Below are 7,279 nucleotides of genomic sequence, written 5' to 3' on the forward strand. Positions count from 1 at the left end.
AACCCTTCTCATGGATGATCTGAGGTACTGTATGTAATCCACTTAATGAGGGTCTTTTGAAAGGTTTATCCCCAATAACCTTTTTTTATGGAGGCACAATTTCCTCAGAATAAAATGGGTAATAAAATGTACAGTTCAGTGAGTTTTGACGAATGTCTACAGCTGTAAGAATCACTGCTTCCCAGTCAGGATACCGAACATTTCCATGACCATAGAAAGTTCCCTGGGGCCCCTTTGCAGTCAAATTCCCCACCCTGGCCCCAAACATCCACTGATTAGATCCTAATAGCCATAGATTAGTTTTGTCTTCTTTTGAAATTTATATAAAATGGAATCAGCATCATGATTTGAGATTGATCCACCTTGAACATATCAGGAATAACCTTTTTACTGATGAGTGGTATTCCATAGTTTGGATAGAACAATTTATCCATTTACTAGTTGATAGACATTTGAGTTGTTTCCAGTTTGGGGAAATTATGTATAAACTCCTATAAACATTCATGTTAAGTCTTTGTGTGACCATGTTTTAATTTTGCTTGGGTAAATACTTGGGAGTGGAATTGCTGCATCATATGGTACGTGTATATTTATTTATCTTTTTTTCATTTGTCCTAGAGAAAGGGAGAGAGAGAGAGAGCACAGGCAGGGGGAGTGGCAGGCAGAGGGAGAAGCAGGCTCCCCGCTGAGCAGGGAGCCCACTGCAGAACTCGATCCCAGGACCCTATATATATCTTTATAAAAAACTATTGGGATGCCTGCATGGCTTAGGCAGTTAAGCATCTATCTTCAGCTCAGGTCATGATCCCAAGATGCTGGGATCGAGGCCTGCATCAGGCTCCTTGCTCAGTGGGGAGCCTGTTTCTCCCTCTGTCTGCTGCTCCCCCTGTTTGTGCTGTCTTTCTCTGAAAAATAAATAAATAAAATCTTGAAAAAAAAAACCATCAAACAGTTTTCCAAAGTGGTTGTGCCATTTTACACTCCCACCAGCAGTGTATGAGAATTACAGTTGCTCCATATCCTAACACTTAGCAGTGTCCATCTTTAATGTTAGCCATTCTCCTGGGTATGCAGTGGTTCTCACTGCAGTTTTAATTTGCATTTTTCCCTAATAATTAATGATGTTGGGCACCTTTTCATGTTCTTATTTACGAGCTGAATATCTTTAGTTGTGAAGGGCCTTTCAAGTATTTTGCCCACTTTAAAAAATTGTTTTTTTTGTATTTTATTGCTGATTTAAAGGAATTCTGTATGTATTCTGGAAATGTATCATTTCTTGGATATATGCATTGGGAAAGACACTCCCTGGTGGTCTAGTGGTTAGGATGCACTGGGAATGTTTTCTCCCAGTTGGGGGTTGCATTTTCATTTTCTTAAGGGTGTCTTTAATTTTCATGAAGCTCAATCTTTTTTTCATGTATTTAAGAGGTGTAGGTGGCTGGCTGTGGTGTGTGGGAGTATGGGAACAGGGTAAGGTAGGAAGGCCTGGACCAGCTAAGAGACCTTACCTGGATAATGATTCCCCTTCCCCTCAATGCCTCAAATCCTGAAGATGCAAAGTAATAAAAGTTTGAACAGATTAAATTTGGAATTTTTTTTTTTTTAGCAAGGCTATTTCATAACTGCCTATGGTGGTCTGGAAGGCTTCTCAGAAAAAGTGACATTTGTGCAGGGGTCCAGAGGATGAGTGATAATAAAGAGCTATTATTTGAAAACACAGTGTTCTAAGCACCTTTCATGAAAACCTTCATGGTAGTCAACTTCCAAGCTGGCCTCAGCTCCTTTATTCATCACTTTATATAGTCTTCTCCAACACTGAATCATTTCTGGCAATAGAGTATGGCAGAAGTCACATTGTGTGACTTCCAAAGCTTGGTCGTTAAGGATAGATGCACCTGTTCCAGAGAGAGGCAGCTGCCATTCTGTGAGGACACTCAAGAAGCTCTATTAAGGGGTGTCTGGGTGGCTCAGTTGGTTAAGCATCTACCTTCAGCTCGGGTCGTGATCTCAGGGTCCTGGGATCAAACCCCTTGTCAGGCTCCTTGCTCGGCAGGGGAGTCTGCTTCTGCCTCTCCCTCTGCCCCCCTGCTTATGCTCTCTCTCTCTATATATATATCAAATAAATAAATAAAATCTTAAAAACAAGAAGCTATATTAAGAGACCCATGTGGTGAGAAACTGAGGCCTCCTGTCAAAACCCAGCACCAACTTGCCAGTCCTGTGAAGCACATCTTTCAGCCCGTGAAACTTTCAGATGACTACAGCCTCAGCTGACATCCTGACTGCAGCCTCTGAGAGACCCAGTGGTAGGAACAATCTACGAAGCTGCTCCTGAATTACTGACCCACAAAAACTGCTTCAGGTAATAAGTGTTTTTTTCTTGTTGTTGTTACAAGTCACTGCAGCTGGGGGTAATTTGTAATGCCGCAATAGATAACTAATACATCTCACTATAGTTTTAAAAGGTAAGAATTAGGGGTATTTCCCATATACAAATAAGGAGACTGAGCTTCAGAAAGGTTAACTGATTTGCCCAAATAAGTATCAAAACAGGTTTTTCCCTTGACAAATAATTTAAATTTTTTCACAATTTCCATGGAGCAACAATAAAGAAAAACATCACAGCTCAGATAGCAAATCTCAGCTCTCCTTGAACCTGTTTTATTTTTTAAAGATTTTATTTATTTATTTGAGAACAAGAGGGAGAGAGAGAGAGAAAGAGAGAGGGCAAGCACGGGGCAGGGAAGAGGGTTAGAGGGAGAGGGAGAGAGACTCTCAAGCAGACTCCATACTGAGCATGGAGCCCAACGTGGGGCTCCATCTCACAACCCTGAGATCACGACCTGAACCAAAACCAAGAGTCACATGCTCAAACTGAGCCACCCAGGTCCCCAAACCTCTTTTATTTTTCTCCAATGTTCCATCATCGTCTCTCACAAACCCTTAGGCCTGCCCAGCTTCTCCATATCCTGTCAACTGTCAGGGTTCACTAAACAAAGCAAGTCCTGGCTACATTAGAACTGAGTTTTGATTCTACCTCTGTCTTTCCCCATTGCCCATTTCTTAATCACTGCTTTCTACAAGGGTTTTCTAGGAAGAGAATAAGGGAAGGGCATTAGAGGCAGAGAAAACAAGAAATGCAAAGAAGTGAGGGTTTGACAGAAACTGGCTGCTTCTGAGGGAGCAGATGGACAGTCGTTCAATGTGGCTAGAGATAACACTTTCTGGAAAAGGAGGTGGTGGGGTGAGGCAAGAAAGAAACTGGTAGTCAGTGTAGAGAAACCTATACGCCATGCCAACAATTTTGGATTTCTCTGCAGTAAAAGATTTTAGGCGGAGGGGAGAGACATGCTTTTTTTCTGAGTTTTCAAAAGACCCTTTGGTGGTTTAGCAGACGCTGTGGGTGCTCCTTGGCACATACCACTTCCCTGCGTGTTGGCCCACCTTTCCTATCAGCAGGTTGGAAGCCCTCAGTCCATGACTGAAAGGAGTTGTTATATAAATACCTTGACTTCTCACTCCTTAGGAAGGATGACTCGGAGGCACACAGTGTTTCTGAGGTTTCCTCAGTAGGATTGAACTTCAGTTGCCCACAGTGATAACTTGGTTGAGAATGGGCACTTCATTGGCTGCCTTCCTTGCCCGGAATCTCTTCCCACTCTCCAGCTGGGTTTTCCTAGCATTACCTCCCCAAATAGGTACTTGTGCTCAAATTCTTATCTCAGGATTTCCTTCTGAGCAAGGGGAAAAGGAGAACTACAAAATGAAACAGATGGTTTAAGAGGTAACATAACGCACGTCTATTCAAATGCTCGTGAAAATGTTGATTCTTCCCAAATTATTCTATGAGTTAAATGCAATGTCTAACAAAATCCTAGCAGGATATTTTCAGTGGAACTTAACTGATCCCCGTGGTCATTAATAGCAAAGTTGGTTATGGAAAAGAAGAACGAGGAGAGGGAACTTGCCCTACCAGATAGTTGGATTTGTTATAAAGCTATTAGTAGTTAAGATTTACTCTGAAGCTATCATAATGGCACAGGGAGGGGCAAACAGATCTAAACATAATGAGACCTCGCTGTATAATAAACAGCGTATGACAAAACATGGGGGAAGTGGTGGGCTATTCAATAAGCAGTGCTGAACAACTGACTACCCATTTGGAAAGAATTAAATCTCTATGTGACATAATATACAAAATAAACTGCAGATAACTTAAATATGAAAAACTGAAACTTCAAATTATTAGAGGATATCTTTATTATTCAGGGAAAGGGAAGGATTTCTTAACAAGACAAAAATCAGAAATCTAAAGAAAAGACAGATATATTTGCTCAAATCAAAATCTAAAACATATGTACAACACATGGTAACCATCTATGCTATAACATGGGTGTAAGCACTATGCTAAGTGAAAGACGCCAGTTGCAAAACATGGCACATTGTAGGATTCCATTTTTTAAAAAGATTTATTTTATTTTTTAAAAATTTTATTTATTTGAGAGAGAGAGAGAGAGAAAGAACGAGAGAGAAAGCATGAGTGGGAAGAGGGAGAAGCAGACTCCCTGCTGAGCAGGGAGCCCAACGCAGGGCCTGATCCCAGGACCCAGCGACCATGACCCAAGCCTAAGGCAGACTCCCAGCTGACTGATCCACCCAGGTGCCCGAAAAGATTATTTATTTGAGAGAGAAAAAGAAAGAGCATGGCTGGGGAGAGGGGCAGAAGGAGAGAGAGACAAGCAGACTCCCCAGTGAGTGTGGAGCCCCACACAGGGCTGGATCCCAGAACCCCAAGATGATGGCCTGAACTGAAATTGAGGGTCAGACACTTAACTGACTGAGCCACCCAGGTGCCCCTGTATGATTCCTTTTTTATGAAAGATTCAAAGTAAGCAAATCTACAGAGACAGAGGTAGATTAGTAGTTGCCAGGGGCTGGGAGGAGAGGGAGAATGAACAGTGACTGTTAATAAGTACAGGATTTCTTTTAGGAATAATGAACATGCTCTAAAATTAGATTGTGGTGATGGTTGCTCAACTCTGTGACTCTAACTAAAACCCAATGAATTGTACACTTTAAATGGGTGAATTCTATGGTATGTGAATTATTTCTCAATAAGACTTTTTTTAAAAGGCAAGACACACTGGGAGAAGATATTTGCAATGAATATTACTGACAGATTGTATCAAAGAATTCTGTAAAGCAATAAAAATGACAAACCACCCAATATAAAAATGCACAAAGAATTGGCAATTCAAAGATGCAGAAACTCAATAAAAATACATAAGTTTGCTCAATATCATTAGGAATGAGGGAAAAGAAAATTAAAATAATGAGATACCATCATACCCATTAACTTGGAAAAGAATATTTTTGGGGGGGGAACAATATTTCAAAGCTTGACATTATTTAATGTTGCCAGAATGTGGAAAAATGGAAACTCTCATACACTTTTGGTGGGAGTATAAATTGATATAACCACCTTGGACAGCAATTTAGTAATATCTAGTAAAACAGAAAATGCTTGCATGTATAAGCTAGAAACTCCACTTCTTTTTTTTTTTTTTAAGATTTTATTTATTTATTTGACAGAGATAGAGACAGCCAGAGAGAGAGGGAACACAGCAGGGGGAGTGGGAAAGGAAGAAGCAGGCTCACAGCTGAGGAGCCTGATGTGGGGCTTGATCCCATAATGCCGGGATCACTCCCTGAGCCGAAGGCAGACACCCAACCGCTGTGCCACCCAGGCGCCCCTAGCAACTCCACTTCTAAAGAAACTTTTTTTTTGTTTTTTTTTAAAGTTATCTCTACACCCAGCATGGGTCTTGAACCCACAACCCCGAGATCAAGAATCACACGCTCTGCCAACTGAGCCAGCCAGACGCCCCTTAAGAGACTCTACCATATGAGAACACATGAACTAAGTCCAAAGATGCTTATGGCACATTGTTTGTAATAGCAAAATGTGGGACACGTAAATGAATTGTTATGAGGAATTGGTTCATGCAGTTATGGAGGCTAAGAAGTCTCATGATTTGCCGTCTGCAAGCTGGAGACCCAGGAAACTTAGTGGTGTAGTTCCAGTCTGAGGCCTGAGAATCAGGGGTGCCGATGGCATAAAATTTTCAGTCTCAGAGCAGAAGACTGATGTCGTAGCTCATTCAGTCAGATGGAGTGAATTCTTCCTCCATCTTTTGTTCTATTCCGGCTCTCAATGGATTGGATGAGGCCCACCCACATTGGGGAGGGCAATTTTCTTTACTTGGCCGAATGATTAAAATGTTAACCTCATCTAGAAACACTCTCACGGACACACCTAGAATTATTATTTAACCAAGTATCTGGGCAACCTGTGACCCAGTCTAGTTGGGACATAAAATTAATGATCACAATGCCACTGAGGTAAATTAAAATAAACCTACCTGAAATGATACTATGTATATTGCAGCAAAGGTATAAAAACATGATCGTTGCGGGGTGCCTGGCTGACTCATTCCAAGCAACATACACTCTTGATCACCTGGCCGTGAGTTCAAGCCCTACCTTGGGTACAGAGCCTACTGTAAACAAGTAAGTCCTAATATTCAAACAAACAAACAAAAAAAACATGATAGTTGCTGTTTCTGAGACTGGGGAAGGTAAACGGGTGGCTACATCTTCATCTACAATGCTGTATTTCTTTAAAAGATTCGATTCAAATATGACAAAATATCAACATTTGTCCACTTAGGTGAGTGGTACCCAGGTATTTATTATATAAACATTTGTTTTTATCAAACACTTCACTATGAAAATATAAACTCCCCCACAGAAAATGGACAAATGATACAAACAGGCAATTTACAAAGGAAGAAATACAAATGGCTAAAAAGGAAAAAAAAAAAGATGAAAATATGTTCAACCTGACCAGAAATCCAGGAAAGAAAAATTAAAACAACAAGATGGATTTTTGCTTATAAAATTAACTTATCCTAAAAAAATAATAGCCAGTATGGAGAAAGGAACTTTCTAGTACCGCTGAATGGAGTGTAAACGGGCACAGTCTTGATGGAGGGCACTTTGGCAAAATATATGTAACAGGTTCTCAAATCCATTTTCAGTCAGATTAGGGTTACACTATGCTATGAATAAATTTTACCCTGTAAAAGTTAAAACTACTGACACAGTAGTTTAACCTGGGTAGAAGACTGTATCTTCTTATATTGAAGGTGTGATGGCTGTGGGTCATGGCAATCTGAGGAACCAGGGCCCCTTCTAACTTGTGGCTCTGCTGGCCTTC

The sequence above is a fragment of the Ursus americanus genome, chromosome 22 (genome assembly GCF_024610735.1).
Source record: "Ursus americanus isolate L20-20 chromosome 22, mUrsAme1.1.p, whole genome shotgun sequence".
NCBI lineage: Eukaryota > Metazoa > Chordata > Mammalia > Carnivora > Ursidae > Ursus > Ursus americanus.